This window comes from Diabrotica virgifera, chromosome 2 (assembly GCF_917563875.1).
Source record: "Diabrotica virgifera virgifera chromosome 2, PGI_DIABVI_V3a".
In the NCBI taxonomy this organism is placed as follows: Eukaryota; Metazoa; Arthropoda; class Insecta; order Coleoptera; family Chrysomelidae; genus Diabrotica; species Diabrotica virgifera.
The window spans coordinates 89140160-89155227 of record NC_065444.1 but is presented as its reverse complement, the minus strand read 5'-3'; the positions used below and the strand labels follow the sequence as shown (position 1 = coordinate 89155227).

At 34.3% G+C, this 15068-nt stretch overlaps 1 protein-coding gene across 2 annotated transcripts in view; it reads right to left on the bottom strand.

The window, feature by feature from the left end:
* LOC126879553 (uncharacterized) overlaps positions 1–15068 on the bottom strand; it is a 114571-nt gene that overhangs the window by 94152 nt on the left and 5351 nt on the right. The gene's annotated exons all lie outside the window — the stretch shown is intronic.

The window sequence follows — 15068 nt, the reverse complement described above, 5'->3', positions numbered from 1 at the left end:
CTAATAGACAACACAGGCTAATAGACAACACGGGACAACAGACAATGGGCTCTAAAACTTCCAGACAAAACAGGGATAGACAAACAAACAGACAACAACATACTTTTTGACTTCTAGATATACTCAGGGGCTTACAAACACAAACAATATTGAAATTTGGTTCCTATATGAGCTCACACGGGATAAGACATTTCTTGCTCCGACTACTAATGAAAGTGTTCACAGATAGCTGAACAACACTTCCTTCATCACGAGTATTACACTTGTGACATGTCAGAAACAAAAAGACATACTTCATTCACGGGGGGACTTCAACTACTTCACTGGGGGGGAGACTTCAACTACTACTTCACGGGCTCTTTTTAACTAACCTCTGGCATCCTTTTGACACCTACAAAGATAGATTAGTCAAAAAAAAAAAACAAGGGGCAACACAGACAAGGGGGGGGCTTTTTCAGGGGCTAACTTCTACACTTCAAGACAGTTATTCTCAAACAGTGTCGACAGAGAACGCTATCTTCAAATCTAAAAGTGACAGCTTTTCTCCTGGCTGCTTGAAAAAAACACAGAAGTGGGGGGCCTCTCCACGGTTTCCCTCTTCACTTCTTCACGGGGCCACTTCTCAAGGGGATGACTTCTCAATGGGATGACTTCTCCAACTAACCTGTGGCATGACATACACCAACAGAGATAGGCTTCGCTGGTAAAACAAGGGACTACTCTCACACAGACTATACGGGGCTAAGCTCATACACGGACCATACCAACAACATCACACATCTAATCAAATGACCAAATCAATAAATCACAAAAAACGATTATTCTGTAAAAAAACTGTTGATCTATAGGAATACATGCAAAAAATACAACATACTGTTATACTTCATAATTGGATTCAATATTCAAAATATTTAACGTTACTTTTAATCAAAATTTTCAAAAAAATTTTACGTTACTTTTTTATTCAACTGTTTGTCTATATATTTCATCAATATTTTCAAAAAAATTCAAATCAATGCTTTCATCATGGGTACAATATCAATACAATACAGTTAGTACGCTAAAATAACATACAATTCTGTTCTACGATACTTACAATACAATACAATACCAGTATACATATGGGGTTACAAGTTAAATACACTATGATGTATGAAATGGTACATGCCCATACAATCAACAGCACGACCAAATCAACATCACAACAAAATGTGTACATACTTACACCTCTTTGGAAAAATTATTAACTTTTGCAACAAAAACTACAAAAATGGGCTCTTTCATGGGGACTAACAGACTGAAACAGTTTCGGGGGCACTAACAGACATGAAACAGTTTCTGGGGGCAAGACAAGAGGAATCTGGGCTAAACTACATGGGAAGACTTGGGCGATATTTACTCGGGTCAAACTTCAGGGTGTACGTTACAAGTATTACAAGCGTAACACTAAGTGGGGGGGTGGCTAAAGATATTGGGGACTAGTAGATAGGCTAACTACTAGTTGAACATGTCTACAAGCTAGACTTGTAACAATGGGCATACAAAACATGACACGAGTCGAGCTTCCATGTTATCGGAAACACTTGCACCACAAACTGAGATCGGCTACCCAAGACGGGCACTGCCTAACAGTTGTAGTACAAATGAGACCGAAAGGAGGCTAAAGGGATATGGTAGTGGGAACATGCAAATGGGGTCTGAGGGAGGCCAAAAAAAGTACAGGCCCCACGTTGCCGGGGCCATCCGAAGCATTCAACTGGACAAGACAACTACTGGATACTGTAGGAGGCAGAAAAATGAATCGGCCCCACGTTGGGCGACATTTGATGCATTTTACTAATGAAAGTGTTCACAGATTCACAGCTTCACATTTGAAGCGTTTTGAGCCCCACACGTTGGGCGCAATTTGATGCATTTTACATGCAACTGGAGCCGGAAGGAGGCCAAAAATGAGTCGAGCCACACACGTTGGGCGCAATTTGATGCATTTTACATGTCTGCTCATATGGGAACAAGGAAAGACTATCTATAGAGATACTGGGGGGTAAGAATGGGGCTAAAGAAGAAGAAGCAGACACATAAAGCCTCGTTGCGGGACGGCAGCTCATTTGTTGTGCGGGAGCTAGGTCGTAGATTCGTTAGGGAGGGTGAAGGGGTGTTAAGATGACTACACTACCATAACTAAATACATAAGGGTACTTACTCTGACTAGAGGATCTTTCTACTATTTAACAAAAAGGGACGCCGTTTGAAATAAATCCTCTATTTCACCTATGGGTACTTACTGGATACTTTCTTACTTACGGGTACCAATCGGGGGGACAATCATCATTGATTCCTCTTTGGGGTTACATTGGGACAACATCTTTCCTTATTATTGGCTTCTATGCCATATTCTTTCTTTTCTCCTGAACTAAAACTTTCATACAGTTGCATTAGTTTTCTGTTAAAATTTTTCCAAAGGCTACAGAAATGAGATGATAGATACACTTTCACAAACATTTATTTAAAACTTTAGGGTGGTTTTTTTTTTAAACAAACAAAAAAACTTTTAACAGGAAATGATTTTACAGGACAAAATATCTACAAATCTTTTACATTACAAAAAAAATCTTCAATTTAACATAACAAAAGAATGACAAAAGAACTTGTTGGACAGTGTATGTCAAAACAAAATTTTGACGCAGCTGTCAAAGGTCAAAGTCACTGTCATTTTAATTTACAAGTTGCATCATGAAAGCACAAACAACTATTATTTTTCAAAACTCTTTACCAACAAAAATATTTATCCATTTGGGATCCTTGCAAAATTTAAAAAAATATATCATACCATATTTAAACAAAATCCTTTATCACACGTCACAAACTACACGGAAAGGGGGTTCATCTACAAACAAGCAGGGTCATCGACCTGAGGTGGGCTTCATGGCTTCCTTTTTATTTCGGGGCAATCAACTGGATAAACATCACGGGACTGGAACTCAAAATGTCTACATCAGGACATCAATCGGGACTCGGAAGACTTCATTTAAACAGGAACTTGGACAAGATACAGGGACTTCATACCACGCCGGCGTATAGTACTGCGTCACAACTCAAACACAGTGTAAGAGCACCCAACTTCACTACGGGGTAAAAAAAAACATCGTGCCCTCACACTAGATCTTCCAGAACGACATACTATACCCTTTACTGGCGGGTAACAAAAGGCACCACGCCCTTTTGGGGTGAGTCGGCAAGCGATCTTCACGCTTGAAGAAATCAAACCGGACTGATCTGCGCTTCGGTCTGAAGCCACAGATCGGGGAAAATACGACGGAAGTACCGAGCGATTTTGATCCTTAGGGATGCTTAGTTGACAAGAACTCAACTTTCAGTTCAAGATTTGTTCTAGAAAGTTCATCTACGCATTAGAACTGTACTTTTGTCAACACTTCTTACAAATTCTGTTTTTGCGTCTCAAATAAACAGGAATCTTGTAACACATTGAAATGTTGCTGCAATACTTCATGGCTGTATACAGGGTCGGCTTGGGATCTTATAATGATATTGAACTTCACAAAATAAATTAAAAAAATAGACATTCTTTTTGGGAATTGGGATATTAAATTAATGTTGGAGTTTTTTCAAACGTTACAAGCTATCAATATGCAAATGATAGATCTACAAAAACCAAGTTTACAAAACTTCAAAAGAAACTACACAACTATTTAGGGAATGAGATTTCTGACTTAGACAGTGACTCTTCTGTAGACAATTGTTCAGTATCATCTAACTCCGAATCTGTTAACAACATTCAACGCGATACTTCAATGGAACATTAATGGATTTTTCCATCGTCTCCCTATGCTACAGCTTCTTTTATCTGAATATTCTCCAGATATTATTTGTCTACAGGAGACAAACTTAAAGACCAATCAGTTGTACAATTCAAAACATTTCACTTGTTTACCCCCAGCAAGTAGCACATATTCAGCTGAACTCTACGCCATATACCGCGCTGTGAAACTTCTTAACGAGCTTACACTCACAAAAGCCCTGATCATAACAGATTCCCTTAGCTCTCTAAACTCATTAATACATATTTTTCCGAAACATACCTTTGAAAAGTTGCTAAAATACCAGCTTTCCCAAGCTCATGAACATGGAAGAAGCGTCCAATTTTTATGGGTTCCCTCACACGTCGGAATAATAGGAAATAAAGAAGGTGACAGGACCGCACGAAAGGCAATTTTAAGTGATTTTTTAGAGCCGATAGACAAGGGTGTTTCCAGTGACTTAAAAGCTTATTTTAAAAATAAAGTGTTGTTTTTGTGGCGAAATGAGTGGTCTCAAACTAATTCCAAGCTAAATAAAATTAAAAATAATGTGTCTCAGTGGCTCCCATCGTCGCGCAATAGACGAGAACAAATTGTGGTTACGCGTTTACGTCTAGGTCATACCAGATTAACGCACTCGTACCTATTCACAAAGAAAAATCCACGTATATGTGACAGTGTAACGTCCGATTAACAGTCGAACACTTTTTAACAATATGTAGTAAATATGACCAAGAAAGACAGCGCTACAAGATCCCAGACGCTCTACCACAGGCTCTAGGTCAAAACTGTTCCTGTGACAATAATATAGTTAATTATCTCAGATCCAGAAACATTTTGTACAATCTGTAATTGTTTAATTTTGTTATTTATATTTTGTTCCGTCGCTAATAACCTTTTGGTGGATGCGACATCTTTTTCTAATAAAAAAAAAAAATAAAACAAATAATGCCGCCCTAAAAGAATTTAATCCTATAAAGCTCCTATTATGCCCAAAACAAAGAAAAATATCGTTATAAATATAAAAAAAAATTATAAAGATTACAATTAAAAAACATCCAACAAAATTCTGAAAAAATAAATAATGCCGTCCTAAAATAATTCAGTACTGTAAATAAAATAAAGAACAGTTAAATCTTTTCTTTAATGTAAACACTAGTTGTCAATATGGTGTCTTGATCCAAGTTATTCCAGATAATATTCTGTTGGGTAAAAAGTTCTTCCTGGATCTTGTTGTCGTGTGTTCCCTCGTTAATTTGTAACGATGACCTCTTAATCGTTCCTCTGATTTAGTGTAAATATGGTGTTGATGTTTCGAAAATTATATTTTAAAATACGGAGGAACATGATTAGGTCACCCCGAAGACGTTGATGCTCAAATGTTGTTAGATGAGCCACGGAGAGTCCATCTTCATAATTAGGTCTTACACGGCTAAATGCCAGTCTTGTTGCTATACCTTGAAGATTTTTAAGTAAGGTTTTATCAGAATTAAAATTTGGACTCCACACTGGCCCGGCAAACTCAAGAATATGTCTGACGTATAATAATGTTTACTAATCAAGGTCAGAGATATTCGTGTAAAACATTTACGGATTAGAAACAGTTCCGAGTTTGCACGTTTACACACCGACACTATGTGATCAGACCAATTTAAGTCACTGTTAATTATCACTCCAAGATCTTTGTGGGATGTTACTGACTTTATGGGATATCCATTTGTAAAGTACGGTAGTAATGTGTTATTTTTACCAATATGTAATAGGGCGCATTTTTCAATGTTCAGTGGAAGTAACAACTCTGAGAACCATTTGAATATTGTCTCAAGGTCAGTTTGAAGAACATGTTGGTCAATAATTGAATTCAGATATAATTTAGTATCATCGGCGTAAATGAAAACCTTACTGGTTACAATAAGAGAAAGATCACTAGTGTAGATACAAGAGAGTAGTGGTCCAAGTACTGATCCTTGTGTAACTCCGCTCTTGACTGCTTTATTTTAAGTAGTAAGCTATTTTTCTACTTATAAAAAGTAAAGTTGTCCCCGAATTAAAAAAAAACTATCTCGGAAAGTAAAGGGCTTAGGTATGCAAAATGCTCCGTAAAGGTGAAAGAATATTATTAATGCAATTTTTATTAAAGAGTTGTACGTTTAAAAGTACGAGTAAAATAGTAATTATTGTGTTTTGATTTTACCGTGTTTATGAGTAATTTTTCTTAAAGTTAATATGAAATCTAGAATATATTGTTCACCTTATGTAAAAGAATACTTATTTATTTATTTCTTCTTTTTAATCAGAATATAATGTCATAGCGATTTCGACATAAAAATGGTCATAACTCAGTAAATATCCCGTATAGTAGTGTCAAACCTCATACTGAAACAGCAGAGATTTTTAGTGGAATATAAATATGACAAAGAATACCGGGTGTCCTATTTAAAAAATGCATGTTTGCTTTACCACATAGTTATTAATCACCCAGTAGAATTTGGCATATTTTCCAATCCTGGAGAAAATCATTAAACTGGGAGATATTAACAGAAGTTCAGCCACGATTTTCTAAGTCCTGCCCTTTGCAATACTGAAAAGTTAGAGAAGGTACTTACAATTTGTGGAAAAATCCACGGGTTTCCTGTGACATTTTCCTGTCAAAATTAGATTTTCCTTGAAAAAAAAATTGGGAGTTGCGATGAATTTTTAAGTCCTGCCATATCCATAGAATAACAGGATTCTATCTATTTTATGAAGAAAATTTTTTGGGCAGGACGGTTGCAAAAGGACTAAGGGAGTATACAGATATACAAACATGTAATGAAAATAATGAAATTTTCATAATTTTCTAAGTCCTGCTAACTTAATAAATTAATCATATTTATTTCAAAATGACCAAAAAAAATGTTGGCATGACGTCACCTAATGTTTAACTGCACTTGTTTCTTGGAAAATTCTGTATAAAATTTTCACTCTGGTTCCGTGATTTCCTAAGTCATAAAATAAATTTTGTTATAAAATAAATAATTTCAGTAGACATTATTCAAAATGGCAGGATGTTTAGTTACACCTTTTTTACTATATATAGTTAAAAAATTTGTAAGAAAATTCGTGGAAAATTACACGATTTTCTAAGTCATGCCATTTCGCACATATCTCAAGAAGGTTAATATAAATATATTTTCAAAGAGGCAGAATCGTTGTATAGTTATTTCGTATAAAAAAATTAAATTGTGTGTCTGCAAAAGTATTTCAGCGTGTTATACCAACATATTCATATCACCACAATTTTCTGAGTCATACCATGTCGAGTATGCTTAAAAAACACTAATCTAAAACCGTTTACAACTTGGCAGGATAACCGCAAAGACGAATAATACAAAAAATTAATTTGTATATCATTAAAACAATCGTATCCCATTAAATTTTATTTTCCTGAATAATGTCTCGGAATTTTTACACACTTTTCAAATTTAATATGAATGACTGAATTTATTTAACTACATTACACAATTACAAGGTTTGTAGCAAGTCAGACTTCAATGATTAAAAATAAACAAGTTAAAACCTATCTATACATAAAATATTAGAATATACCTAAAATACACAAAAAATACCTAAAATATACAAATAATAATTTGACACACAAGTATTTCACAAAAATTTCAATTTTAAATAGTATAAAATTATGTAACTACTGTATCACAGATCAGTAATAAAAGATATTAGATATTCTTGTTCTCATGATCATTTTTCAGTGCGTCATTAATTATGACGTCATATACTGTATTGGGTGTGTCGAGACTTATTTCATGTAATTATTGACGAATCTGACAGATGCCACAATCGTACTTAGCCATAGGTGAAAAGCTTGTGGAATTAAACTAATTAGTAATTTAGTAGATTTTATTTTTACACAATATGTTAACATGTAGGTATTTTTTATAAAGGGGAATAAAATTAAAAAGTAAACAGTATTGTTAATTAAATTTATAAATATGGAAACATTCAAAAATGACACAAAACTATCCATAAACTGTATTTTTATCTTCTTCTCTAGGTGCTGTCTCCGCTTCAAAAGTTGGTAATCATCAGAGCGATCTTTATATTTCTGAAACCGCAGCTCTAAATAATTCATTGTTATTACATCCAAACCAGTTCCTAAGGTTCTTCAGCCATGAGTTACGTCTCCTTACTATGGATATTTTTCTTGCATAATAACCTGGAGTATAAACTAACTTCTAACGAATTAAATTCTAAACCGAAATACAAAACTAACTTTTAACGAACTAAATTCTAAACCAAAACACAAAATGATGCACAAAAACGTTGTGAAACACAAGGGAAGTCGAATTCGAAATTTCAAAATGATAGGTACACAAAATACTGACCTGAATAATAACCGTCACTTGACTCTTTGACACTTCTAAAAATTGGCCAAAATGGACGAAGTTTTCGTCAAATGTTCGTAATACGTGTATTTGATTGGCTAGAAAAAACGCGCATTCTAAATATCAACGAATCAAACGTAGGTTAGGAATAGACATCTTATGTATATAACCATTGTAATGCTGCATTATTTTTGTGTTTAATCACGGAGCTACCGCTTTTTCCGTCTCATCAAACTTAATGCATTAGAAAGAAATCGAAAAACTGTGACGCACTGAAAAATGATCATGAGAACAAGAATAGATGAGTACTTTCCATGAACTTCAATGAAACTTGAAATATTCAAGGTATTCCTCCACTGAATAAAAACAGTTATTATTCAGAATTCTTTTCACGGTTTTTTTAAAAGCATTTAGACTTAAATTTTTTATATAACCTGGCAACACGTTTTAAAGCTTGTAATCTAAAGAATTTCTTTTTGACTTAATTAGACGGTAACTATTAATTCTGATATTATCTGCCTGTCTGGTGTTGTAATTATGAATATCATGTTGTTTCACAAGAGATACAGATCTCCTGTGTATTTCAACAACAACACTAAAAATATATAGGCACGGTAAAGGTAAGAAACTAAGTGTAAAAAACAACGGGCGACAATGCTCCAAATAGCTCACGCCAGATATAATTCGCATTGCTCTCTTTTGCAGGCGGAAAATCACCAAGGAGTCAGATGAATTACCCCAAAGAATAGTGGCATAGCTAATATGTGAATGAAATAATGCATAATAAGTTGTTTTTAATGTATTTATAGTAGTAACTTTCCTTAATTGTCTTAAGAGAAACAAAGTAGAACTTAATTTATTTCTTAAGTTAATTATATGAGGCCTACAAGTCAAGTTACTATCCACTGTTATCCCAAGCAACTTTACGTTATCCAAGTTTGAGGTATCTGTCATACCTTTAAAATATAAATGTTGGGATTTGCCCTTATTAAGCTGCAGTTTATTCGCTAAAAACCAATTTTGTGCCTTATTTTCGACAAAATTTTGAAATGTATGTTCCTGTCCCACTTTCCTTGGCTGGATAAATAAAAGTAGTATCATCTGCGAAGGAAACTGTTTCCACAGGATGCATATAGTTACTTAGATCGTTAGTATATATTATAAATAATAGTGGTCCCAAGACAGAGCCTTGGGGAACGCCATAATTAATAGGTTTGAAATTAGAAATATAATTATGTATACTTACAGCTTGAGAACGGTTTGACAAATACGATGTTATTAGCTTCAGGGCGATTCCCCTGACCCCATAGTAACCCAGCTTCTCCAAAAGTATATCATGCGAGACACAGTCAAATGCCTTAGAAAGGTCGCAGAGAGCAATACCGGTTTGTATACCATCCTCAAGATTCGACACTATGTTAGTGACCACATTCATAACAGCATTTGCCGTGGAACGTTTTTGTCGAAATCCGTATTGGGTACCACTAAAGAAGTTTCTTGACTCAAAATATTGATACAAACGCTTTTTAATTAATTTTTCAATGATTTTTCCAAAAATAGACACAACTGAAATTGGACGATAGTTATCTACAATATTTTTGTCACCTTTTTTAAATAAAGGAACTACTTTGCTATGTTTAAAGCAGTCAGGAAAAACACCTGAATTAAAAATAGAATTTACAAGTTCTGTAATTGGAACTATAATGAAGTCATTAGTTTTTTTATTACTTTGCTATTTAACTCATTAATATCTAAACATTTAGAATTTTTTAAACAATTAATTGTTTCAGATACCTCTTCTGGCAAAACCGGATAAAGATAAAAAGAATCACTGGGATTCGGGAAATTTCTAAAATTTAACAAATCTTTGTTGCACACAAATGGCAGAGACTTAATTATATCAATTGCAATATTAACGAAAAAATCATTGAAAGCATCAGGAGATAGTTCAATAGGAGGTGGATTATGAACAGATTTATTCCTTTCGAAATTGATTATTTTCCAGCAAGCTTTTGACTTATTATCAGACGAAGTTATAAATTTATCATATGCTGCTTTCTTTGCATTCTTTAATTGATTTTTGTATATTTGTTTGAGTTGGCTGACAACTTTAAAATCACAGATTTTTCTACTTACATCTGCCCTACTCTTAGCAGCAGTTAGTGAGTTTTTCATTAATCTCAGATCATCATTATACCAAACAAATGGGGAATTTTTGTCTTTGGAAATATACTTTTTCAATGGACAATAATCACATATTAAATGTTGATATTTAGTGATAAGAAAATTGGAACAGTAGTCTATGTCTTGAACCGACTTAACTGAATTAAAAATAGACCAATCAATAAGACTTAAACATTTTTTAATTTTTAATATTGAGTTCTCTGTAAAAACTCTCCTGAAAGATGCTTGTGAAGATATTTCCATAGTTTTAAAAATTGATATAAACTGGCCACAATGATCTGAGATGCCTGGTTCAAGTATACCAGTAACAATCGACGAGTCATCGAAGTTTGTAATTATGTTATCCAAGAACGAGGCAGAAGTAGCAGTAACTCTCGTGTAATCATCAATTTTTATGAAAAGTCCAAAAGACAACAAAATGTACTTTAATTCATCTAGATGACTATGATTAATTTTAAAATCAATGTTAAAATCCCCTAATATTACTACTGCTTACAGCTTACAGTTTGCTAATAGCAAACTGTAACATCTTTATTTTAAGTGATTAGATTATATTTTTATCTAAGTAAACGCAATAAAAGTAAATAAACAATTTTTACAATTTATTGGTTATAGTAGGGAATTTACCTACCCATTATATTATACAGGGTGTCCAGAAGCTCTCATAACAAACGAAAACCGGAGATCCTTCAGATAATTTTAAGAAAATTTAACTCAATTCACCTAGTTCAAAAATGCTTCCGTGGAAAGCTAGAGCTCTTTAAAGATGGCGTCATGTAATTCATCATCGTCATAGTTCAACCCGGATCTATCCAATGCTGGATATAGGTTTCCCTCAGTCTTCTCCATGCATTTCTGTCCTGTGCTGTCTGCATCAAGTTTCTGTCGATCCGTTTGATGTCATCAGACCATCTGGTTGGCAGACGACCTCTACTTCGATATGCTTCGTCTAGAAGAAGCATATCAAAGTCTTGTAATTGGTTTCTTTAAAATAGCTGCAGAACGTTTTTATTTGGAAAAACGAAAACTGGTACACTTATTTATCTTCCAGAGGTCAATTGTCAAAGGTCAATTATCAATTGTCAATTTTTAGTACCGGACATAGGGGTCCGTTTTGGGTATGGAAACGGATATTTTATCGAATAACTTTTCTGTCTAACTTTTAAGCATTTCTGACACTGGATTATTAAAATCTGGGATAGTTTTGGACTAAAAGGTACTTTTGATTTAACTCAGAAGAATACGCAGAATATGCTAGAAAAATCGATTTGAAAAATTTTTCGTTTTTTGGTTTTTTGAGTTTAAAAGAATTTAGAAAATAACTATTTAGGAAAATGAAAACTGCTACGTTTATTTCTCTTCCAGAGATGAATCGATTTTATCAATTTTGAATTTCTAGTACAGGTCATAGGCATCCGTCTTGGGTAGATCAACGGATATTTTATCTCATAACTTATTGGTCTTTAAATTTTTAGACATTTTTGAGAGTAGAGTATTAAATTATTATTAGGGAAACATACTTTAGAAACCTATTGCAAGAGAATAGACAGGAATATGTAAGGCAAACCATCATCGCCCCAAACAACCTGGAACAACTAGAAGATATAACTATTCGAGAACTAGAACTAACGTTAAGAGAAATGAAAAACAATAAAGCTCCTGGTCCCGGAGGTATTCCAATTGAACTCATTAAGCACAGCACGACACAGACAAAAGAAATTTTAGTTGAAATATTCAACGGATGCCTTTCAGGCAATAGTGGCGTGCCCTCTGAGTGGAAAAACTCCATAACTACCCCTATATACAAAAAGGGTGGTAGAAAAAATTGTAATAATTACAGAGGCATTAGTGTAACCAGCTCAATTGGAAGAATGTACGGACGAATAATAAAGAAACGGATAGAAAAGGAGTGGCAAGATTCCGAAGAACAAAGTGGATTTAGGGCAGGTAGATCATGCACAGATAACATTTTCTGCATAAGGCAATTACTAGAAAAACGTTCTGCTAGAAATCTAGAAACTCACATGGTATTTGTAGACTTAAAAAAAGCATACGATACCGTTCCCAGAGAAAAAATGTTTGAGGTATTACAACAAACCACTTTAAATAGAAAATACATCCAAACAATAAAAGATCTCTATGCTAATGCAACAACAGCAATTAAAATTGGAACGAAACTTTCAAATACTTTTGAAACTTCGAAAGGCCTTTTGCAGGGATGCTGTCTGTCGCCCACTTTATTTAAAATTTACCTTACACATGTGTTAAAATATTGGACTAGGAAATGCCAAACAATGGGGATACCAGTAGGAGATTCTTATTTGTATACGTTGCTATTTGCTGACGACCAAGTTGTGATTGCTGCTGATAAAGATGACGCCAGTTACATGATTAGAAAATTGAAAGAGGAGTACCAAAAATGGGGTTTGGAAATGAGCATGGAGAAAACTGAATACCTTGTAGTCGGAGGTGATACTGAAGACTTAGAATTAGAAGGGGAATACATAAAAGGATGTGATGAATTTAAATATCTAGGTTCAATTTTTGACAAAAACTCCACATGCGATCAAGATATAGAATATCGAATAAGCCAAGGAAGAAAAGCTATAAAACAGCTAAATGGCATCTGGTGGAGTACAGGACTGCAAAATCAGACAAAGAAAAAAATCTACCAAACTATCGTGGAAGGAATTGTCCTGTACAACTCGGAAGTGTGGGAAGTAAAAGACCGACAAAATAAAAGACTTCAAGCTTTAGAAATGGACGCGCTTAGAAGAAGCTGCAGAATATCTAAACTGCAGCATATCCCAAACGAAGAAATAAAAGAAAGAATGGAAGTAGAAAAGGATATTATAGACAGAATAGAACAAAAAAGATTAATATGGTACGGGCATGTCCAGAGAATGGGACCAACAAGATGGCCCAAGAAAATGATCCAGTATGTACCACCCGAGAGAAGAAAAAGAGGCAGACCGAAGAGAACATGGATACAAGATGTAGAGAAAGCAATGAACAGTAGACAACTCAACGAGGAAGATATTCGTGACCGAAAAGCATGGCGAATAGGATGCGGGAAACGGCGAATGCTGTAGAACACCCGATATATATATAGAGTATTAAATTATGAGGTACTCTAGTACTAAAAGTTACTCTTGCTTTAAGTCGGCAAATATATCGTTTTTTTTTTAATTTTTTTAAAAAATTTTTCAAATTCAAATAAAAGGTGTACAATATAAAAATGGGTGGAAATTGCATTTTAGTGCATAACATGCATCCAAAAGTGCATAAGCCTGTCAAAATCACTGTATTAAGGGCACAATTTTGTTATTTGGGAGGTTTATGGAGTTACGAATACGCAAGCAGAACCGACCTCCGAATCACCTAGTGCCCAGAGTTGCTGCTAAGGCACGTCATCTGGAGTTTCGTGGGATATCGGCAATAAATTAAAGAAAACAGATTATTCCAGGGGTTTCTGGGATGGCCGAACATGAATATGATATTACAACCGACCCTCGGAGCACCTGGTGCCCAGGGGGACTGATCTCGAATTTAGAGAGTTTTTGGAGGTCGATTTTGATGGCGTATTCATGTTCAGCAACCACAAAATTCCTCGAGTAATCTACTCACATCACTTTGGTGTCTGAAAGCCTCGAAATTTAAGAATATGGCGTGTATATTAGTCACCCCGAGCACTAGGTAAAGATCTGTTCTAATGTGACATTCTTGTTCAGAAACCCCAAAAACCACCTGAGTAATCTGTCTGTATCAATCTACTGCCGAAATTAATATATAAATATGGTATAGAAAATGCTTAACAAATAAAAAGGTACCATAAAATATCATTTTATTATAATACTAAAATACAGGGTGTCCCATTTAAGAAAACTCAGAAAATACTCATTCCGAGTTTAAACCAACCCCGTATAATAAAATTAAACATTTTGGTATACTATTAATAACTGACAATAGTAGACTATGTATATTAAAAATCGTTTAAACATAAATTAATAGAAGTTTGGATATCAAATCACTAACAATATGTGGATGTGAATGTTCCTACAAAATTAACAAAAAAAAACGTAATTATATTTTAAACTACCTCGTATAATATTTAAAAACACTATATTTTATTAAAGAGAACATCGAGTAGAATCCAAAAATGTAAAAATATACAATTCCATTTAAAAAAACATAAATTTGTGTCACCCTTTGAAAACGGGTAGCCCTGTATATTATAAAATACTGTTAAATCATAGTCCTATCTGTGACCCATGTTTTACCTAAATAACTTTTTTCGTATATCTTACGACAAACGAGTAATTGGACTTTGTCACAGTAATGCCCCACCCTGTATACAAAATAACCATAAAACCATCCTGCCTCTTTGTAAATAGACTTATATTAAGATTCTTGAAACATGTGCAAAATGGCATTACTCAGAAAATCGTTGACTTTTCACGAATTTTCTTACAAATCTAGGACTCCTGCCGTCTTACAAGAACCGTTTAACCTTCCTGCCGAGTACCAAAAAGGTATTGATTGTATTTGAGTATTATAACTTTTTAAAGGCAGGACTAAGAAAATCACGGAATCAGGGTGAAAATTTTCCGCAGAATTTTCCAAGGGACAAGTATACTTAAACATTAAGAGACGTCATGCAAATATTTTTTTTTATCATTTTGAA